Source organism: Amblyomma americanum, chromosome 3, assembly GCF_052857255.1.
Source record: "Amblyomma americanum isolate KBUSLIRL-KWMA chromosome 3, ASM5285725v1, whole genome shotgun sequence".
Taxonomy (NCBI): Eukaryota; Metazoa; Arthropoda; class Arachnida; order Ixodida; family Ixodidae; genus Amblyomma; species Amblyomma americanum.
In genome coordinates, this window is record NC_135499.1 from 70707086 (window position 1) to 70731490 (window position 24405).

General features: G+C 47.9%; 1 protein-coding gene and 1 pseudogene across 1 annotated transcript in view; both read left to right on the plus strand.

Annotated features, from left to right (window-relative positions):
• Positions 1–24405, plus strand: part of LOC144123047 (neprilysin-1-like) — a 240814-nt gene that overhangs the window by 132163 nt on the left and 84246 nt on the right. The window lies entirely within an intron of this gene.
• LOC144123046 (uncharacterized) lies at positions 9478–11070 on the plus strand (annotated as a pseudogene).

Below are 24405 nucleotides of genomic sequence, written 5' to 3' on the forward strand. Positions count from 1 at the left end.
CAACCCACATATAACGCACCTAACTTTCGAGCTTCCTTCAGGCACCACTTCTGAGGAAGAAAAGGAGACCGCTACAGCCACTGCTCTGGCGTACACAGACGTCCGGTACATTATTAGTGACATAAAAACCGGCAAAATAAATTTTGGCAGGGACAGGGTTCATCCCCGTGCGCAATGCCTGCTGTACATGCCTATACCCCACCACCCATCACGCCCTGAGCTCATTTTGGTGCCTGCGCACTCGGCAAATCCCGGCAATGAGGCCGCCGACTCCTTAGCCCAAGTGTTAAGTTAGAAGCCTATGGCGGCAGTGGGTCGCTTCCCCATTTTTCCCAGAGCTGTCGTCTCTGTGGGGGTCGAGGGGAGGTTGCTGAACGGCCCCACACCAGCGCTAATTCCGCTCGGCTCCGGCCGCGACTCGCTATTGTACAATTGCCGCCACCGCGTGCATATGGCTTATCACCGCCCCCGTTCGCTGCTGCGCGTCTCGCCGTCTCGTCCCCTGCTGACCTGCCGTGCACGAGGGGTTAGTAGAATGACAGCGCGTCGCGCGCTCCGGACGCTGCCCAACGCCTTGGGAAATGGGGATTGGGACCACGAACGGCCTTGTCGGGGTCGCAAAGGGCCGACGACTTTTTCCCGCTGAGGAGGTTCCTTTTACTGTCAGCGGAGACGGCAAAGCAGATGCGGCGGGCGCCTCGATGGCGCCTCAATGGGTTGCACATGTATCGAGCTGTATATGCGAAACCGCGCGCCCTACTCGACCAAGGAGGTTTGGGGCTCCACAGAGTCGGACTCCGCCCATTTGTATGTGTTGTGGCATTGTACTGCTGTAGGTCGAAATTGGGCGAGAGCTGGCATAGCGAAGCTCAACCCGATTATCTAAAGGTTTAATACCTGTGGTAAACAAAGCGATGAAACGCGCGCTGAGTTACAGTCTCGGCCACTTTTAAAAAGCCCTTTTTTCAACTGCCTTCTTTTCCCCTGCCCTCTATTTCAATCCTGTCTTTAATAAATAATTTTTGTTTTTAAGAAGTTGGTGTTGCTGCCCCAACCGGCAACGTGTCGCCAGACAAGCAGCCGAAGACCCGAAGTTGTCTTCTTACTGCTAACCGCCATGTATTCGATCACCGGTCAGCGTGCCTTCATCATTGATCACTCGCCACGAACATCCAACCGGGCACCAACCGGCCACCAGAAAGAGGTTGCGAAAAGTTTAACTGGTGCCGTGACGGGATTGTCTGATCGGCTTTCTGCAGAGCGTTTGGAGACAGTACCTTCCGGAACATCTACGGGGAACATCTTGGTGAGAAGCCCCGCGGACCAAGGTCCAAGTCAGGCCATTTCCTTGTGCGAGGCCTTGGAGTCAAGACTCCACGTCAGCGCTGAGGAGCCAGCGAGGCGAAACCGACGGAGCGAAGAGCCACAATTTCGGCGGCACCTGCGGTTGGCAACTTCTTGGCCAAAGAGGATGGGAAGGGTGTGCTTCGAACTCTAGAATCCGGCCACACATCTACACCTAAGGACGTGACCTGCTGCTGCCGCGAAGCAAGTGCCATGATCGACAGTCTGACAACCGATAGAGATTCCCCATTCTCAATTTACTTGACTTGGGAGTGCTTGAGCCGCAAGGTCAGAATTATTCAAGACACAATAGCTACAACAGGTTGGCGAAGTAGATACAGTTATGAGTATGGTACTCAGCGCGCAGAAATGTCCAGACTCCGAGCGAGCCAGAGAAAAGGACAGATGGATGGATGGATGGATGGATGGATGGATGGATGGATGGATGGATGGATGGATGGACGGACGGACGGACGGACGGACGGACGGACGGACGGACGGACTGACTGACTGACTGACTGACTGACTGACTGACTGACTGACTGACTGACTGACTGACTGACTGACTGACTGACTGACTGACTGACTGACTGACTGACTGACTGACTGACTGACTGACTGACTGACTGACTGACTGACTGACTGACTGACTGACTGACTGACTGACTGACTGACTGACTGACTGACTGACTGACTGACTGACTGACTGACGGACGGACGGACGGACGGACGGACGGACGGACCAGCCTATGAACCCCGCTTGGTCAGCTAGGGACGCAGCCGTTGCTCAGTAGAGTAGCGACAGGGAAGGTTTAAGCCCAGAAAGGAACGCCAGTTCGGCAGCTGCAGGGGCAGCGTTTGTAGATTTAGAGGCGCAAAAAAAGTTCCAGCAAACCGACCGAAAACAAAGTCAAGCGACTGCTTCGTCAGCGAGCACTGACAACGAGAACAAAGGTATAGCAGCCGTCTCTAGCCCTGAGGCAGAGGCTGCTTTGACAAATGGGGTTGAGTTCTCTCAGGAGGTGAGTAGTGAGCTCGCAGGCCAGCGCAGTGAAGGAAGGAATCAAAGAAGACCCTCCTTCGAAGCGGCGGGCGAACAATAGTTGTCAAGTATTGGAGACGCTTTACGGTAAAGAAAGTGACCGCGAGTCACCTTAGTGCGCAGTTCAAACCACATGCTAGAACGCAACGTTACCCAAAGAGCGTGAATCCTGTAAGGTTGCGGGTCAGAGAGTTAGGATCATGGGGTCGGATTGCAAGCCTTAGTAGAGCAAGTTGAAAGGCTCTGCAGGCAGTAAAGTGCAGTCGGCACAATTTGAGGCTACTACGTGCAGTGACTCGTCGAAAGTGCGAGCCGATAGTTCGAATTCAAGTGGGAAATGCGGCTCGGCGCTCAGTCAAAGGTAAGATGTTAAAGGTGAGGGCACCGCTAGAAAGGGAGGCATACAGGAGAGAACATCTAGGGCAGTTTCCGCAATGCGCCCGCGAGCAGGGAGAGCCAAGATATACAAGCCAAGCAGTAATCTTTAAAGAAAGGACAAAAGTACGGGCCCAAAATATTGAAACGGTGAAGGCTGGTCAACAGTGTAAGCGTCCGAAACTGTCACCTGCCTCATTGTGGCGACACTGGGGAAGTTCTTGCACGACGACTGAAACTCGGAGCGGGCCACAAAAAATCACGCGCTGCTACCACACGAAAGAATGCGCGCCTGTAAAAAAAGGAAACGACGGGTATTCAGGTATCGTTAGAGGAGTACATGCAGGCATTCCTTTCATACTCTATCGTCCGCCCCTCGCATTAAACTTTTGAAGTGCTGCTCAGGTGTTGAAGACGTGCTGCCTTAGTGCAAAACAAATCAATGTCCCGTGGCTTCTGGAGCTCGCACGTGTCAGCGCGCACTTAGGACATTCGGTTATTATCGTGTCGCGGCTGCTAAAGCGCACTGTCGGTGTGCGACCGCGCCGGGCGCGGCTGAAAATAGAAACTAGTACTTTCCTTGAATCGCAACGTGGTTTTCAGAGGGATTCCAGGAATAAATTCTTTTGTATTTACACTCCTCTGCAATGCTTTTTTGAGGTTTATACATGACTGGATTTTGTAGGCGTCTTGATTTTCACTCACTTCTGTGGCTCTGCAAGTAAGGTTACCTGCATTGTTTAAGTTTTGCAGAATTTTTTTTTAGTTGTATTAAGTTTAAGTGGTGCTAAGGATGTAATAAGTTTTGCGGTGCAAGTTTAGCACATTTACGGCAGAGGTCGTAGCGTCTGCTATCATGATGGACGGAAAGGAAGACCGCAGCTGTGCTGGTTACAAATGGAGAGTAGGTTGGGGCAAAGTTGGAAGCCTCTGTCTGACCTTTTCCACCCTGCCGACCAACTATAATTTTTGTCTGTCTTGAAGTGTCACAAATGATGACAATGCTTTCGAGAGGTCCGAACACCTGAACCTTGCACCCGGTTCGATCTTGGTGTTCTTTTGAGGGAGTTTGGCTTGACATCAGAGAGATTTTAGAAGTATCTATGCATTGTAATCATTTTGCAGTGATGGCCTGGCGGGACGAGTGGGCTACAGGTTGCGCCTGCTTTTGTTGTGTGTGGCTTGGTGTTTGTGGTTTGCCTGGTCGAGCAGAGAAATTCTCCGAGCTGGACATAGACACAACGATGAGGAGGGGCCTGGAGAACTGCGAATGGAGAGCCCATTCTCGCCCGTCCAGTCGGGAGAGCTGCGTAGGAAGAGCTCGTCGTCTGTACGTACTGTCTGCCGGCATTGGTGTTGTAATGAACGGGATGAACACCAGCCGAAGTGGGTTAAGGCGCAGACTCCCTCGATCGGGACGACCATGGTGGCGGCGACAGCAGCGGCAATGTCGACAGCGTCAGGTGGCCGACGACCGCACAAAAAAGGTTATCTCGCTTCGCTCGGTGAAAATGACCTTGCTACTTCACTATTTCCCGGCGAAGGCCGCCCGGGGCAGCAACCGACGACGAACAGACAACGGGGGAATAAAAGGACGCCACGTCAAGTAATTAATCGTGTCCGACAGGAGCCGGCCCGACGGAAGAGAGCTCACCGCAGTTAAAGCCCGCGGCGCCGCACGCATCGCCTGTGTTTTCGATGTACACGTGCCGCTTGCAACACGGTTGCACCACTGTAGGAAATAGCAGCGCACTTTTGATTTCTCCTCGCTCATTCGCACGGGTGACTACATTTCCCAACGTGTTGTGCAACTTTTCCCATCTTGGAGAAATGTGCCACGTGTTGGATTGGCCACCGCCTGATCAAGGGACGAAACATTAGGCGACTTAAGGAGCGTGCTGACTGAGAACGAACGCTCTGGGCCCTGGCGACAATGGGCATCTAGTCGCTACACGAATGAACTTTTAACTTTTGTCTGTTTGCTATTTCTGAAATATGTAACTAAATCTTATCAAAGTGTTATTAAACCCGCTTGTTTTCGTGCTCCCAAACTTCAAGTTCCATGCTTCCTCAGTCCCAAGGCTCAGATCGCCTACCGAAATGGAGCCCAGGTTCGAGTTAGCATGTTCCGCACGACGACCGGTGGCAGCGGTGGCATGCTGCTACTCGAGTCGTAACACCGCACTGTTTTCTTCCCCTTTGGGACCCCGTGGCGCACATGAGCGTAGCAAACACACACACTAACTAAAAGGAGCTCACGCAGGCGCAAGTAAACGATGCCATTCATGGAAGACGCATTCTCCCTTCCCCCAAAAAAAGAATACACAACATCCTGGTACTATCTCCACAGTTCAGAGGTCAGAAACCTGAAATTCACAGCCACCCGACTGCATTGCCTGAAATGATGTCAATTTGCGAGCTTGCTTTCACATGCTGCCTTACTTCTCCCCCCACCATTCTTTTCTTGCTCATGGCCAACGATAACAACCGAAACTATTATGGCAGCAAACCATACTACTTCCCCATCCCCCCTTTTTATCAATTTTTTTCTTTGTTTTGCAAATAGAACTAAGAGAATGATGCTCCTTACAGAATTTGTGTACAGTAACCCATTGGACTAACTCACACTTGGGAGATTTCGCGCCTTCCCTCCCCACTTTCTTTCTGCTACTCTCCTTCTTTCTCTCTCAGCTTCATGGAAAGGGCCCTCTTTTTTGCCTTCGCGATGAAACGCGTGGTGCAAGCGCCCTGCTGATGAGCGGCTGCGGGGAGATATTCCTTTTCCCTGTTTATGCTGCTCGAATGTCTCACTTGCGCCGAAGGACGCTTGACCCTATTATATTTCTTATCGTTTTCCTTGCATACAACTCACCCCATGTCCACCTCCGCTACACCCTCTTACCTCTGCCTTTTGTTTCATCTGCACGCTTTGCAACCTGCCTCTTTTCCTTTAATCAACAGGAGCAGTATTTTCTTTAGCCGTTTGTCTCTTTGGTGATCTGTTTGTTTCCTCAAAGGTGGGCTTTTTCTTCAAATATATCTTAAATCAGAATCTGTACCGAAGGGACTTCTCGTATCTCTATCGCCATCCATGAGTAACCTTTCAGAATCCCATCGAGAAGCATGGAGCAAAGAACTACTTAAGGCTTCTTTAAACCTCATGAAAATAACAATTGAGCACTTTAGACAGATGTTAGCATCAATAATTCTCGAGGAGAGGCGGGCGCGTCACAGCATGATACTCTCAGCATCCGAGACAGATGAGCTTGAGGTCTTTCAGTTGAGCAAAATTAAGCATATTTGGACGAAAAAACTTTAAAAATTCTCTCGTGATGGCATTGTTGTTGAGGCAGGTATGGAGCGCACAATGGTATTGCAACTGGCAACGCACATATCCCCACCCGACAATAACAACGAAACGATAAACGAACATACAACCACATTAGACCGAACACCTGGAGAGCCACACCTTCCGGAAAATATAATCAACCTATCAAGCTCACAACTCACTCCCGATGAAAAGTCCCTTTTATCACGCGGCCTAAAATTCTGCTCGAATAATGGGCAGTATAATGAATACCAATTACTCAATGATCTGGATGACTTTTCCCGAACACTTAGACTACGGGAATACTTTTTCGACAAACCAAGCCAAAATAATGCTTTGTGCCCGAAATCTCAGGAACAGTGGACACCCAAATTTGGCAGAGATAAATATCTAGACTTATATATTAAAGCGGTACAGAAGGACATATTGCAGGCCTTCGGGACACGAAAATCTGGCCCACCCAACCTCACAAAAAAACAACGTAACGCTTTGGACTCACTCGGGAAACGAACCGACATCGTCATGAAGCCCGCCGACAAGGGTGGAGGTATAGTTATTTTGGACAAAGTTGATTATACTCAGGAGGCCAACCGCCAACTCAACGACTCAAAATTCTATAAGAAACTGTCATCAGACCCCACCTCTGAACACCAGAGGATCATAGCAAAAACTCTGAATAAACTAACCGATGAAGGTGAATTACCATGGCGAATAAGTAAGGCGCTGACGCCAAAAAATGCCTCCACGGGGCGCTTTTATATGCTTCCGAAAATACACAAAGAGAACCATCCGGGGCGACCTATTGTTTCTGGTGTCGGCACACTGACAGAACCGATCTCCGATTACATCGATTCCCTCATCAAACATACACCTCCGAAACATTCATCTTACATACGAGATACTAGCCACTTCCTGAGAGAATTATCCGATGTCATCTTCCCTCATGGCGCTTTCCTAGTTACCATGGACGTGGTGTCACATTACACTAATATCCCCCATGACGACGGAATACAGGCCATGGTCGGAGCCTATAAAGAACACAGAATCCTAGATTCTCCCAGTCCAAGTGCCATCGAAACGCTTGCAAATTTGGTCCTTAAACTTAACACTTTCGAATTCAATAACTCATATTATCTTCAAACGAGTGGTACGGCTATGGGCACAAAAATGGCACTAAATTACTCCAACATATTTATGAACAAAATTGAATCAGACTTTCTTTCCTCATATCCAACCAAACCGGCTTTTTATAAACGTTTTCTTGATGACGCATTCATAATTTGGGCAGAGACAGAGGAAAAACTAATTCAGTTTATCACCTCATTCAGCAACATACATCCAAATATCTCTTTCACACACACGTACTCAACTAATAGCATTAACTTCCTTGATGTGCTTGTTCGTGTTGACAGGGGTGCATTAATCACTAGCGTTTATAAAAAACCCACAGACAGACAACAGTATCTTCATTTCAACAGTTGCCACCCACGCCATTGCAAAACTTCAATTCCGTACTCACAGGCTATCCGATTCAAACGCATTTGCTCTCGAGCAGAAGATTTAAAAAAAATGCTAAACACATGGGCGAAATTCTTAAGAAACAGCGCTACCCGCCTTCAATCATCGACGATGCCATTAAAAGGGCGGAAGTGACTAACCGTAATCACATCCCTGCGGAATCCCCGCCAACACCGCATCGCTCTAATCTAGTACTGACATTCACAGACAACCTACCGAATATTAACAAAATCCTTCAAAAAACACTTCAATATCATAGAACAAAGTGAGCAGCTCTCAAAAATTTTTCTATTGGTCCCCCGGGTAACATACAGAAGGCCAAAAAATTTACAAATGCACCTTGTGCACTCAACGGTTAATAAACCGAGGCCGGTGGGTTGCACACCTTGCGGAAAGAGCAGATGCCAAGTTTGCAAACACATGCAAACCACAGCACTGACTAAAAGTACACATTCAGATTTCAAACATGTTATCCGAGAGGACTTAAACTGCGATTCCAGTAATGTTGTTTACATGCTCGAGTGTGGCGAATGTCAGATGCAGTACATTGGCCAAACAGACAATTCCTTCCGATTAAGATTGAATAACCACCGCTCACATACTCAATCTCTCCGTGGCCTCCCACTATCGAGACACCTCCGCGAAAAAGGCCATGAGTTTGACAAACTTAAAGTAACGATATTGCAGAGTAGCTTTAAAAACACCCGGGAGCGCGAACAACGCGAATCATACTTTATTTTCAAATTTACCACAGTGCAAAAGGGCATCAACGAAAACCATGGCACCCTATCGTCTCTTTCGATGGCAGAAACCAAAGAAAATTTCAACCCTAATAGACAAACTACCACCACTGACCGAGTCGTCTGAGGCCATACCCCTGTTGCATGTCAGTTTCGGCTTGTTTCCATCTGCCGTTCAACTCATTCTTTGGTCCCGCGAGGGCCATATGTCCCCTTCTCTTTCTTCTTTCTTGTCATTTTTATATATTTTTTTTATTTTTTGAAATTTCTTTGTGCTATATCTCTTGTTTTTTTTGCATTCCTGTCAACAAGCCTTTCCATCTGGTCCCCCTATGGGAAGCTCGTCTGGTTTTAGCGGCTCGCGTGTCACCATGTGGAGCCACTTTGGGCGGTCTCAACCAGTTCCGCCTCGTCCGGGGCATCTTTCGGAGCCGCTCGGGGCCGCACATACGCGGACAGAGGCATACCGAAACCCACAATTGGCGGACGCATCCCTTCTTTTGTTAAGCCCCACCACGTTTCTTCTTTGCTTTCGCCCTTTTCTCTGCTTTTGCTTCTCTCTCTCTCTTTTTCTTTTTTCTTGTCGCAGTAGCCGCGTACGCACCCAGCTCGGCCTCCCTCTTTCGCTTCGTGTGTGCGTGTGTGTGTGTGTGTGTATGCAGTGAGTTCACGGGTACGCGACGCGCCACCTTTGCTTCCCTAATATGCCATCGGTGTCAGTTGTGTTCCGTTCTCCCGGCCGCCCCCTCCCCCTTTTTTCTTTTATTTACTTTTCTTTATTTCTTTTCTTTTTAAGCCTTCTGTGTGTCAAGTCCCATGCTATAAGAACACGCGCCCATGCACTGTATGGTCACTCTTGAAAAAGATCGGTCCTCCGATCGAAACGTCGAGTCAAATAAAAATGTTTCCTTAAATGAAGCGTATACTTCGATGCATATATATATATATATATATATATATATATATATATATATATATATATATATATATATATATATATATATATATATATATATATATATATATTACAGAAGGATGCTGATCCCGATTCTTTTTGCCCAGATCGCCTGCCGGGCGCACTTCGCCGTGGGATCAACGGACCCTCCGTTCGAAAGGACTCCTGAAGAGCATGCGCCGACTGACCTGGTCATCATGCCATCGCCACGGCTGACCCAAGAAACAACGCCCTACGTGCATCAAGCCTGTCAGCGTATCAGCTCGGTGACATCATCGGATAGCGACCACTTCAGGCATAAATACTGGACGCTCTTGCAAGATTCCTTCAGTGGGCTTGGTGACACCGGTTACAGAAGGATGCTGATCCCGATTCTTTTTGCCCAGATCGCCTGCCGGGCGCACTTCGCCGTGGGATCAACGGACCCTCCGTTCGAAAGGACTCCTGAAGAGCATGCGCCGACTGACCTGGTCATCATGCCATCGCCACGGCTGACCCAAGAAACAACGCCCTACGTGCATCAAGCCTGTCAGCGTATCAGCTCGGTGACATCATCGGATAGCGACCACTTCAGGCATAAATACTGGACGCTCTTGCAAGATTCCTTCAGTGGGCTTGGTGACACCGGTTACAGAAGGATGCTGATCCCGATTCTTTTTGCCCAGGTTGGTGACAAGTATCTAACTTCTTCTATTAGAGATGATACAGTCATATTGACGGTGTTGCCAAGCCCACAGTGTTTGTTTGGTCTATTATGTGACTGTTTACATGTGATCAGGTTATTGCTACTAACATCCGGAGACATAGAGCTAAATCCTGGTCCTACTTCTGATTCAGAGTCTGAGACACAGTTAAACAACCAATTACTTAAGAAAATTTTGAAAGAGCAAACAAAGACTAATAAGACTCTGGCTTCGCTGACTAGTAATCTGAAACAGGTAGAATCGACAGTCGAGAATATTCAAACCAGGATTACCAAAATTGAGAAAGAACTGTGCCGAATTGAGAATTGTGAGCAAAGGTTGCAGAAAGTGGACGAAGCTTGCAATAACACGAACAAACTAGTTCTTGAGTTAACCAAAAAGGTAGATGATCTCGAAAACAGAAGTCGTCGCAACAATATCGTAATATATGGAGTAAAGGAAGATCCAGAGGAGGACTCAGTAGAACTGGAGCGGAAAGTTAACGAAGAAATTTTTAAAAAGATTCTAGGTGTTGAAGTAAACTCAATAGAGCGTATTCACCGAATTGGCCTAAAACATGCACAGCGACATCGTCCGATCATTTTGAGGTTTTTAACTACGTAGACAAAACAAAGGTTATGTCTTCCTGCTTCAAATTAAAGGACACAAAAGTAGCTATATCGGAAGATTTTTCAAAAAACATTCGGGATATTCGTGCAAAATTATGGCGTTCAGCGGCTGAAGAAAAGAACAATGGTTCTAAGGTTTCCCTTCGTTTCGATAAGCTCAAAGTTGATGACAGGCTGTACGTATGGGACGCAACGCGCAATCGCAGAATAGAGTTGTCCAAATCATCTGCGCCTGCCCAACCCGAAACTTCCTCTCATCGACCCACACGTGCGAACACGCGTAAGCTAGATAACAAATGACGGGAATCCAAGACGCTACGGCTTGTTTCCTTGAACGCACGCAGTGTACTGAATAAGATCCAGAGCCTTGAAGATATAATTCTGACCTATCAACCACACGTCCTAGTGGTAACTGAAACCTGGCTGCATTCCGATGTGCAAAATTCAGAAATAATGCCTCCTTCGTATACGCTTATCCGTAAGGACAGAGGATCAAGGGGTGGCGGAGTTGCAATTGCAATAAAAAATAACATTAAATTCACACGCTTAAACGGCATCAGTGATCATGAAAGCATATGGTGCAAAATAAAGTTTTTTGGAAAAACTATATTACTAGGAGGGGTCTATCGGCCTCCGAATGCTCCTCAGGAATACTTAGATTCCTTATATGATTATTTGCTGCAAAATACAAATTCGCGTTCCAACATCCTTATAACAGGAGATTTTAACCTTCCAGGAATTAACTGGTGCGCCTTTCACATGACGGCAAAGATTCCAAAAATGCTGAGTCATTACTACTAACTGCATTTACGTTTTCGTTAACCCAGTTGGTTTTGGATGCTACAAGAATTTCCAGCTCTGCTGTACTTGACCTTGCGTTTGCAAGTAGCTCGCTTCCAGACTGCTCAGTCAGTGTCAAGGACGGTATATCTGATCATCAGTTACTTGTTCTTGAGTGTCCTATTTCGGGCTTGCGATCGTATGTTAAACCTTCTGACACATTTGTAAGAGACTATACGCATGCTGATGATGACGGAATTATTAGTTGTATGGAATCTTTATTCCCTTCCTTTAATGAGACAAATGACGTTAATGTGCTGTGGACAAAGTTTAAAGACATAGTCATGCACTGTGAAAGCACCTACGTGCCTTTGAAGAAAAAGCGCATCAACAGGGAGTACCCGTGGATGGATCGTAATCTGATACATCAGAAACGCAAAATAAAACGCTCTCGAAAACGGGGTGACAGGAAACAACTTGCAAGTCTAGTACGCACTTTCAAAGATAAAGTGCGCGCTGCAAGAGATCAGTTCTTTTCTTCCACATTGACTTCTTTCATGTCAGAGCAACCAAGGAAATTCTGGCAATATTTATCTAAAGATAAAAGCGGCATCACAGAGATCAGAACATCTGGCACAGGCATTGACGATCCTTTGACCATTGCTAATGAATTTAACGCCTTTTTTCAATCGGTGTTTACCATAAACGCATCGCACGCGCACTTGCAACCTTACACGCTTCGTAATCCGATGCCCGAAGTAGATTTAAGCAAAAACGGCATCCTTAGTCTTTTACGTAATCTAGACATAAAAAAGTCATCAGGTCCGGACAAAATATCTAATGTTTTCCTTAACAGATACGCAATCTGGGTAGCAGAGTACTTATATGTAATATATAAAACATCGTTAGAATCCTGTGTGATACCAGATGACTGGCGCCTTGCAAGGATAGTTCCGATTCACAAATCTGGATCCCCTCTAGAACTAAATAATTACAGACCAGTTTCCTTAACATCCACAACTTGTAAACTGCTAGAACATATTTTATTTAAAGCGATTATAACACATTTAGAGAATAACCATTTACTTCATGCAAATAAACATGGATTTAGGGCTGGTTTATCCACAATAACACAGTTAGCTGAGATAACGGATGATTTTATGAATGAGCTGAATATGAGGGGTCAAATCGATGCAGTGTTTCTGGACTTTTCCAAAGCGTTCGATGTAGTTCCGCATGCCGATTTAGTAACTAAACTGCTCTCAATGGGCATTGAACGCAATATCATCCGTTGGATAGAATCTTATTTGTCCCCAAGAAAACAATACGTTGCTGTTAAAGACTGCGTTTCTAGTACACTGGAAGTGCACTCAGGGGTGCCACAGGGGTCAGTCCTCGGTCCCTTGTTGTTCTTAGTTTATATCAATGACATCTATTTATATGTTCAATCGCCTGTGAAGATCCGGTTGTTTGCGGACGATTGTGTTATTTATACTAATGTAAATCATCACTCCGACCAAGTAAGACTTAATGACGCGTTGCACTCAATTAGCGTATGGTGTGAAACATGGGGACTGAAGCTAAACACTTTGAAGACGGCAGCTATTACATTTACCAACAAGAAAGAACCCTTAGATTTTGCTTATATTATTAATAATTCTTATATTCATAAAACCCAGCGAGTGAAGTATTTAGGTGTTACACTCACAAGCAATTTAAGTTGGGAACCCCATATAGAAAACGTTTGCAGCAACGCGCTAAAAAAGCTGGCATTTTTGAAACGGAAATTGCGCCGTACTTCATCAACCGTTAAGTTAACAGCATACAAAGCTCTTGTCAGACCAAAATTAGAATATGCGGATTTATTCTGGAGCCCTCATCAAAAATATTTAATCAAGAAAATAGAAAGAGTGCAAAATTTAGCTTTGCGGTTTATATACTACACATACTCGCGTTTTTCAAGCGTGTCCGTTCTTCGCGACAGGGCGAAATTGAAAAAACTAGTTCATCGCAGAATTGTATCTCGCATCAAATTTATATATCAGCTGTACCATGGTCACTACAAAATAGCGCGTGAATGTTATTTACCCGAGCCCCCCATGCGCTCTGCTCGTACAAACCACAACAAAACAATTAAGCAACCATTAAGTAACCTTAACATCCATCAATATTCTCTTTTTCCCCATGCAATTTCACTATGGAATAAATTACCCGAAGAAGTAGTTAACGCTAAAACAATAGAATCGTTCGTTCAGCTTTCAAATAACCTTTTCTTTGACCTCTAAAATTGCCGCAATGAGAGCAGTTTCTTTTGCGTTACGCTTTTTCATTGTTATTTTGTTTACGTATTGCACTGCTGTACGTTCATGTTTATTTCTGTTACGTATAGTGTTACAAAGATGTATGTACATGTTTATTGTGTTCTTAATTGCTAATTGGCAATGGTAATTTACGTTGTTGTATGTACCCACTCCTGCTTGGGCCCGAATAGGGCCTGCAGTATTTGTAAATAAATAAATAAATAAAAATAAAATAAAGATAATCGTATTTGGTTGCTAGAGGCAAAAATTCAAAGTTGGAAACGCTTCATTTACCCATAGATTTATTTTGAGTCGACGTTTCGGACAGAGCCTGTCCTTTCTCATGACTGCGGTTACAGGGGATATATATATATATATATATATATATATATATATATATATATATATATATATATATATATATATATATATATATATATATATATATATATATATATATATATACAGGGGATATATATATATATATATATAGGTGCACAGGGTAATGTTTCTATATTTTTTAATGTGTAGTGCCATTGAATTAGCTTAAAGAAAATTACTTCTGAAGCAGCAGGAAAAAACAACCATACCGCCGGTGGTATCAGAACCCACTACCTCCGAATAGCACGTCTGGTCCTCTACCAACTGAGCTACGGCGATGGTTGTTCAATCTGCAGCTTTCGTGGGCATTTATGTTTTGCGTGTAAGCGAGCCTTCAGAGTGTTCACCAGCGCCACCGTCGTCCATAGAGGCGCAAGTAGCACGTCCTTGCTCTCGCACAGTTTCCGCCCTCGCCGTTAGATGGCGTTCCACGTCACACTCGCGTTAACACAGGATGTGCTACGTCCGCCGCTATGGACGAGGGTGGCGCTGGTGAACACTTTTAAGGTTCTCTTACACCCAATAAACATAAATACGCACGAGAGCAGCAGATTGGACAGCCGTCGCCGTAGCTCAGCCCGCCTTTTTCACGGCGCGTCTGCGCATGCGCCCATCCCCTGGCGGCGGTGTCGCGAAACATATTGGAAGGGTCGCGCGCTCCACTCGAGACTGGCCGTGGAAGTGTAAACAAACCGGCTTCCTGCGCGGTGTGCGTTGCTGCAGCCGTCGGGCGTTCAGCGCGACGCATTTGGCGATGCCAACGACATGTGTTGCATACGGCTGCAATGCCCAATATTTAAAGGGAAGCAAACTAGGATTTTTTTCGCTTTCTGAACGCTTCCCGGGACCGCCTTTAACGCGAAGCGTGTATAAAAGCAGTTCGCCGGCTCGACGATCATGGCCGGCCATGGGCGCCGTCAAACACTTCAGGACTGTGCGCGAATCACTTTGTGACAGGTACGGACGAGGTACTCTGGTTAAATGCGTGTGCAGTATATCACGAAATGTTTTGTTCATGGGCAGGGAGGCCTCGCATGTCACCGCCGCACCCAGACTTCGTTCCGACGCTTTTTGCGTTGTCAAGCAAGAAGGCCAAGTGGGCAAGTTCGGTGGGCCGCAATCAACGCGCGATGGAGCGAACAACGAAAAAGAAGCTACGAGAGCATTCATGCATGGGGCTTAAATTTTGTCGTAATCTCCTATGAAAATTTCCTTGTTTATGCCACTACACTTTTACCAAAACCCTCGTGTGGGTATGTGCGATGTATTAAGAGGCAAAAGAAGAAAGTGCGTTATGCGTGTGTTCGCATCATATCCTCGATGAAGAGCTCTGCGTGGTATCGCCGGAATGGCTCAATGTGCGCCTCTCGCGCTCGCCTTTATGAATGCGCACGCTTGTTTAAGCTATGCAGCTCTGTGTTGTGGGAAAATGAAGTGAAATGCTAGCAGAGCTGCCACGTTGCGAGTACGCTTGCGCTTTTATAGCTCGTGTAGCTATTCGGCAGCGCTTGAGCACAAGGATTTCTTTTGATAACTGTTGTCCCCAGTCGTTTTCAGTGCCACGCCGCGCACGATGTAGTGTCCACCTTTCATGGATGGCAGGCAACAGCGGAAAACGCCAACCTCACTGCTCGGGGATATTTCATTGAACATTGTGTTCCGAATGTAGCCTTAATCTCTGAAGCTGCGGCCCTTGCTCAGCTGGCGACCGCATCGCATGCCGTATGACAGGAGATACTGAAGAATTTGCTCTTCGGTGGGCACAGCAGCCTGCCTCGGACTTCGCACCCAGCCATGAGTCAACCCCAGAAATCCTCCAGGTACCAGGTGCTGCCCAGGGCACGCCATCGTTGACAGATTCCAACAAAAGGTGCTTTGCAGCGGCACTCAGTGCGGCCGGGTTGGGGGCACAGTACCCTTCTAGTGAGCTTCCAGCGCTGTACGCGAGGTGGCAGCACAGGAAAATGAAAAAGGCGTGTTGGTAGAGCACCGGACGCGATATTCAGAGGTCGTGGGTTCGGATCCCACTGGCGGCATGGTTTTTTTTGTGCTGCTTTGTAAGTAATTCTCTTTAAGCACTAGATAAATCGAAGCATTATTATCCCACTAATCAGCAATACACTTGAAAAAAATGAAACATTCCCCTATGCACCTTGGTTCCCGTGACTGTTGGCTCCCTTCATAAGTGTATATATATATATATTTATATATATATTGTCACCGATGAACGGTCGAAGCACTCAAACCAGGTTTAATTAGACGTGCTGGGAGTGCAACAGAGCAGGGAGCTCGCGCGAGGAAGAAGACGCAAGGCATGACAAGTTCCATCTAAAACAGTTCGGCCGCGGTATGGCGCCACTGCATTGATTGGTACTGTGGCATTACTCCCCCTCTCTGAAGGACAACGAGTCGGTGCCGCAACAATGAGAAGCAAGAAGGCAAGGAACGGATAATGTTCCGGTGGCTGTTGTAGACACGCCTGAAGCGCTAGCGGGCGTGGTGCGGCTTCATCCGTGCGACATGGACGACTTCGAGGGTCGGCCGTCTAGAGGAGCGAACTGTTCCCAGGGAGAGAACTTTATAGTTCACCTCACTGACTTGGCGGAGTACGTCGTAGGGGCCAAAATATCGGCGCAGAAGCTTTTCGGCGCGCCCACGCATGCGGATTGGGCTCCAAGCCCAGACTTGTTCGCCGGGCTGGTAACTAACAGCTCGGTGGTAGAGGTTATAGCGGCGAGCGTCGAGGGCTTGCTGATGCCGGATGCGCTGTCGGGCGAGTTGGCGGGCGGCCTCGGCGTGACGAACGAATTGGGTAGCACCCATAACATATAAGGTACTACTAGTCGGAAGCTTCATGGCGTCCAGCATTGCTGTGGCTTCACGACCATGCACTAAATGAAATGGAGTGAAGCGTGTTATCTCTTGTAGAGCAGTATTAAATGCAAATGTGACGTAAGGGAGTATGGCGTCCCGGTTGCGGAGGTCTGCGTCGACATACACGAAAATCATGTCGGCGATCGTCTTGCTGAGCCGTTAGGTTAGTCCGTTCGGTTGAGGGGGGTGAGCTGTTGTTTTGCGGTGACTTGTGCCGCTAAGGTGCATAACCTCCTGCGTAAGGGCCGAGGTGAACGCCGTTCCCCTGACAGTTACAACGATGATGGGTGCACCGTGACGAAACACAATATTTTCAACGAAAATTTCGCGATTTCGTCAGCAGTACCACGATGGAGAGCTTTAGTTTCACAGTACCGGCTGATGTAGTCGGTGGCGACCACAATGTAGTGGTTACCCAGCGAGGACTCCGGAAATGTGCCGAGTAAGTCCATGCCGACTTCATGGAAGGATACTTGTGGCGGATAAGTAGGCTGCAGTACTCCGGCTGGCTTAGTCGGCGGCGTCTTGCTAGGTTGGCACTCGCGGCCAATTCGGACGTAACGCTGGACAATTGCAGCGACCCTGGGCCAGTAGTACCTTGGGCGTATCCGCGCCAAAGTGCGGAAAAAACCCAGGTGACCAGAGATGAGTCATCATATGGCACGCCTGGAGGACTTCGTCGCGCAAGGCCGCAGGTACGACGAGCAGATAGGCGGCTTCCGTCGGGTTGTGGTTTTTCTTATACAGAACGCCATCGCGCTAACAGAATGACGACCGTCCACGTGAAAAAGATTCGCGGGGGCGACGCAGCGCTTCCTTCAAGATACTCAATGAGAGGCCGTAGTTCCCTGTCGTCTTTTTGGTGTTGAGGGAGGACTGACGTGGAGATAGCGCCGAGAAAAACAGAATCGTCGTCGGGATCAGCTCTGTTGTACTCGATAGGAGCACGAGACAGACAGTCGGCATCACTGTGCGTCCTGTCGACTTATAAACGATGGTGGCATCGAACTCTTGAAGGCGAAGGCGCCAGCGTGCAAGCCGCCCCGAGGGATCTTTGAGGTTCGCCCGCGAACAAAGTGAATGGTGATCACACTGACGACTCTAAAAGGGCGGCCGTATAAATACGGGCGAAATTTGGTCACTGCCCACAGAATTGCAAGGCATTATTTTTCAGTGGTGGAATAGTTTGCCTCAGATCGTGACAAGGTGCGGCTTGCTTATGCGATGACACGTTCGATAGCATTCTGCCACTTCACAAGGACTGCACCTCCACCAAATATGTCACCGATAAACGGTCGAAGCACTCAAACCAGGTTTAATTAGACGTGCTGAGAGTTCAACACAGCAGGGAGCTCGAGCGAGGAAGACGACAAACACCTCTAGCCCCTTCAGTGCGGAAGGCATGGCAAGTCCCTTCTAAACCAGTTCGGCCGCGGTATGGCGCCACTAGATTGATTGGTACTGTGGCAATATATATTGTAACGGAAAACAGGGAGACAGGTCGCTAACCAGCAGAATATAGCAAGCAGCCAGCCAGCCAGCGAGAGACACTTCAACGTCTTCGAAGACACTTCAGCGCCACCTGAGAACACCAGGTGGCATTACTCCCCCTCCAAAAAAAAAAAAGAAAAACAAAAGCGGGGTTGCAGTATGGGCAGTGGAAAGAGAAAAAAAACAGCACAAGCACACAAAAATGTACAAGGGAGGTGGGCGAAGGTGTCCCACGCGAAAACTAGCAGAACACTGAGCGTACTATCCATTACCGCGTGAAGTAGGGTTTCATGCGGACAACGTGCACAACCTCAGAGCGGGGTGGACGACGCTGAGGCGGCACAGTCCCGTCAGGAAGAACTTCGTAGGTCACTTCGGTGACGCGGCGCAAAACTCGGTACGGTCCAAAGTAACGGCACATCAGTTTTTCAGACAAGCCTGGGCGGCGTACCGGGGTCCACACCCAAACTTGGTCTCCCGGATGGTATTCGACGTGCCGATGACGGAGGTTGTAGCGGCGTGCATCCGTGCCCTGCTGCCGCTGAATGTGAAGACGGGCAAGTTGACGTGCTTCCTCGGCGCGCTGAGCGAACTGCTCGGCGTCTGGCGTGAGTGGGTGGTCATCAGTGCTGCATGGAAGCATTGCATCCAGCATCGTCTGAACGTCACGTCCGTAGACCAGACGAAATGGTGTAAATCGGGTCGTCTCCTGGGTGGCCGTGTTGTAAGCGTATGTGACGTACGGGAGAATCTCGTCCCAGGTTTTGTGCTGCGAGTCTATGTACATTGCGATCATGTCGGCGATCGTTCTGTTGAGTCTCTCTGTGAGCCCGTTCGTCTGTGGGTGATAGGCAGTAGTTTTGCGATGGTTCGTGTGACTGAGCTCGAACACGTCGCGCATGAGCTGTGCCGTAAACGCCGTACCTCGATCAGTGATTACGTGGGACGGTGCGCCATGACGCAGCACGATTTGTTGCATAAAAAACTGGGCGATCTCAGATGACGTACCGCGCTGCACCGCTTTAGTTTCTGCATACCTTGTTAAATAGTCGGTCGCGACTATGATCCATTTATGACCGGCCGATGACACAGGGAATGGGCCCAGAAGATCGATGCCGACTTGATCAAAAGGCGTCCGAGGGGGTTCAATAGGTTGGAGCAAGCCCGCTGGCTTGAGAGGAGGCGCCTTACGACGTTGGCAATCGCGGCAGCCTCTGACGTAACGCTGGACGGCGTGAGAAAGTTTTGGCCAATAATACGCCTGGCGCACGCGTGCAAGTGTGCGGGCAAAGCCCAAGTGGCCGGAGGTCGGCTCATCGTGACAAGCAAGAAGGATATCGGCGCGGAGATCTGCCGGAACGACGAGGAGGTGCGCTCGGTCAACAGTGCTGGAGTTTTTCTTAAACAAAATGCCGTTCCGGAGACAGAAGGCCGGCAGGTTTCTAGAAAATTGTCGGGGTACGACAGAAGCTCGGCCCTCCAGATAATCAATGATAGGTCGCAGGTCTGGGTCAGCTCGCTGGCGGGTCATTAGGTCTAAGGCGCTGACAACTCCAATAAAACCACTCTCGTCCTCTATGCTATCATCCGCTAACCCGACGGGCGCGCGAGAGAGTGCGTCAGCGTCTTCGTGCGTCTGGCCAGAGTTGTGCACAATGGTGTAATCGAATTCTTGGAGGCGGAGGCTCCATCGGGCTAGGCGCCCCGATGGGTCGCGAAGATTTGCAAGCCAGCACAACGAATGGTGGTCGGTAACTACTTTGAACGGGCGGCCGTAGAGGTACGGACGAAATTTCATGGTTGCCCACATAACCGCAAGGCATTCTTTTTCTGTGGTCGAATAGTTTGTTTCAGCGCGAGAAAGCGTGCGGCTTGCATACGCGATGACCCTTTCCACGCCACCTTGGTGTTGGACGAGTACGGCGCCGAGGCCGACGTTGCTCGTGTCGGTGTGGACTTCGGTTTCAGCCTCTTCATCAAAGTGCGCAAGAACAGGGGATGTTAGCAGTCGTCTGCGCAGCTCGGCAAAAGCCTCCTGCTGCTCGGCAGCCCACACGAACTGTGTATCATTGCGCGTGAGGTGGTACAGGGGTGCGGCAATCTTTGAAAAGTCGGCGATGAAGCGGCGGTAATATGCGCACAGACCCAAAAAACGTTGCACACTTTTCTTTGTTGCAGGAACAGGAAAGTTGGCGACGGCAGCAGTTTTCTCGGGGTCGGGCTTAACGCCATCGGCACTCACGAGGTGACCGAGAAACTTCAACTCTTTGTACCCAAAGTGGCACTTCTCGGGCTTTAGCGTTAAGTCGGCCGATCGGAGGGCATCTAATACTGTCCTCAGGCGTTCAAGGTGTTCGGCAAAGGTTTCGGAAAATACGACGACATCATCGAGATAAACCAAACAAGTTTGCCATTTTAGTCCAGCGAGAACGGTATCCATCATCCGCTGGAAAGTTGCCGGCGCTGAACATAGCCCAAAAGGTAGCACTTTAAATTCGTACAGTCCGTCGGGTGTCACGAACGCCGTTTTTTCGCGGTCCCGCTCGTCGACCTCTATCTGCCAGTACCCACTCTTTAAATCAATGGAGGAGAAGTACTGGGCGCGACGAAGTCTGTCGAGCGAGTCGTCGATACGAGGCAGCGGGTAGACGTCTTTTTTGGTGATGTTGTTCAGTTTCCGATAATCCACGCAGAAGCGGAGTGTCCCATCCTTTTTCTTCACCAGCACGACAGGTGAAGACCAGGGGCTGCTGGAAGGTTGAATGATTCCATCTGAAAGCATCTCCTTCACCTGCGTTTGGATCGCCTCACGCTCCTTCGGTGAGATACGGTACGGCTGCTGATGGATGGGGCGGGCATCGTCGGGCGTAATGATGCGATGCTTGAGAAGAGCCGTTTGCCGGACTTTCGACGAAGAAGCGAAACAGGAGGAGTATTCAAGTAGGAGGGCACGTAGTTCTCGCTGTTGAGTCACCGAAAGGTCCGGGCTGATGTCAAGGGATGGGCGCACAGGTCTAACAGCTTCGAACGCGAAACATTCAGAAACCTCCGCTAAGGGGTCGGCGAATGCGATGGCAGTAGCACGAAAAAGGTGCCGGGGCTCGTTAGAGAAGTTAGTCACCAGGAGCTCAGAGCAGCCGTCGCGGAGATGGATGAGACCTCGCGCTGAGCAGATGCCGTGGGTGAGCAAAAGGGACAGGTTGCCCTCTGCGAGAGGTACGGGGATCGATACCCCGCACCTCCACCAAAATATGTAACGGAAAACAGGGAGACAGGTCGCTAACCAGCAGAATACAGCAAGCAGCCAGCCAGCCAGCGAGAGACACTTCAACGTCTTCGAAGACACTTCAGCGCCACCTGAGAACACCAGGTGGCAATATATATATATAGAAAGGTAAACGTATTTGGTTGCTAGAGGCAAAATGCAAAGTTGTGAAAGGCTTCATTTAGCCATAGATTTATTTTGAGTCGACGTTTCGGACAGAGCCTGTCATTTCTCAAGACTGCAGTTACAGCGGCCTTCTTCTTCTTCTTAAGGAGTTGGCACTGGCACACATGTACGACACATGAACAAAAGAAACAAACGGAGGCTGGAAAGAAGATGGGCACAAAATAAAGAATACCAGAAGAGAGAGAGAGAGAGTTAAAAAGGGGGAAGAAATAAAAACTAAAAACGCGCTGTCCTCCGCCGCCCACCCTGCAGCTGCTAGGAGCATACCAGGGACGAGAAAAAAGAAAGAAAAAATGAGGAGCGGGAGGGGATAATGGCCACCCCACAAGGCAACAGAGCGGCGGCGAGTAAGGTGCACAGAAACAGACGGTGGCGGGATCGCCCAACAGACAAAAATTAGAGACGCGTGCACTGGCGTGCCCCGTCCATAAAGAGTAAACAAATAGACAGAATAAAATGCAGACAGGACCGTAGATTCCCGTCATTTCGAACCTCTTCGGCAGCCCGAGTCAAGGCAGAATCAGCGGCGCCGTCAGCTAAACTAGACACACGTGCAAAGTGCCTGAAAACAACCAGACGCACACACAAAAAAAGAAAAAGGTGGCAAAACATCTGAGTTCGGGCAAGCATCGTGTTGGAGGTAAATGTGAATGGCGGGAGGACTTAGGCAAGGGTTCTTCAATTGCACCCCGTTCGGCAAGGTAATCGAACTGGGAAGATAGGAGTGGGATGGGGTGGGGGATGAAGAAATTTGTGTGAGCTTGAAAAAGATGTCGCTGGCCAGAAACAATCGAGGTATGTCAAGCTGGCACTCGTAATGTCAGCAACGGCCCTGCAAGGGGCGGATGGGGGACAATACACCTGGACTTTCATTAATGCAGTGAGGAATTGTTCCAAATTTGTAAATAAAGTACGACTCGCGTTGTTCTTTTTCCCGGGTGTTGTGGTACACACCCTGTAGGACTGTTAACTTAATTGCATCAAATGGGTGGTTTCTCTCATTAATGTGTTTTGACAAGGGAAGGTTGGGTAGGGATAAGATATGCGCGCGGTGGTTATTGAAGCGAATTCGTAGAGGGTTGACGGTCTGTCGAATGTACTGCATACTGCACACACTGTATTTTAGGAGGTATATTACGTTGCAAGAATTACAATCAATGTTGCCATTAATTATCCATTTGAAGCCTGACGGTGTGCTTACTGCACAGCTTGATGTTTGTATGTGTTCGCAGACCTGGAATCTACTTTTTCCACAGGGCCGGTACCCCAAAACAGGCTGGTTATTTGTTTTGGAGTGTACTAGAATGTTCTGAATGCTTTTTGGTCGTCTGTATACCGCGTGAGGGGGAGCAGTGAATATTTTGGTGAGGCGCTCGCTTTGTTCGAGAATGTTGATATGTTTTCTGAGGATATTGTTTACGTTAGGCGGGTTACTGGTGAAGGTAAGTACGAGATTTGCCCGGTGATCTGTTTCCTCGCTGTAGCGACGTCCCTCGTATATATATATATATATATATATATATATATATATATATATATATATATATATATATATATATATATATATATATATATATATATATATATATATATATATATATATATATATATATATATATATATATATATATATATATATATATATGAGGCACGAAGAAAAATATAGAAAAAAAACTAGTAGACAATGGGGAAAAACCGCAGAAAATTTCTACTGTGAAAAAGCAATGTCAAACATACAAAAACAAAACTCAAAGGAAGGTTTCCGCTGTGTAGTGTGGTATTAAGGCGCACCTGCTCAAGTATTTTCATTTTGCGATATATTAAGGTAAATAATATGCGAGGGACATGTATATATGATCAGGTATAGACTACTATAATTTTCTGTCATCGCCACTGGCGCGGGCGGGGATACATTTTTTTTGTTTCTTTTTTTAAGTGAGAATATAATCTATGCTAAGGAGCTGGGCTGGGACACAAATTCATTGTTTCTTTTTTTTTAGTGCGAATATAATCTATGTCACTAGCGGTTCTCTCCTAGTTCTTTACAGTCATGAAGGAGGCCATGCGAAGTGAGAAGTGGCAGGGGATGTATTCCATGTGTTGGACCAATGCCCGTTCCTGAAAGGCAAAATTTATAGGTGTGTTTAGGGAGGCCGTCGCAGCAGTCGTAGAACTGACAAGCGGGAACTGCGCGGTCACACGCGACACGGCGCTTTTCAGTCATGTCAATACAATCCTTATCCTTCCATGGTATCCTCTGTCTGGGTGTTGGCAGTGGTTTTTGTCTCCAGCAACTCCCTCTAGTACTACAAGGACGCTCAACCCGAGAAACGGGCCCTTAAGTGCTATTGCTGTAAATAGTCAAAAGCGAAGCAACGTGATGTTGTGACGGTCAGTTATCGCGTTTTTAAAATGTAGTCGATCTTTTACGTGCGTGCACGGTGAGGGCAGGCTATTACAATAGTTTTTTGTTGGAGTAAAGAATGAGCGTAATAACGTCATTGTCTGACAGTG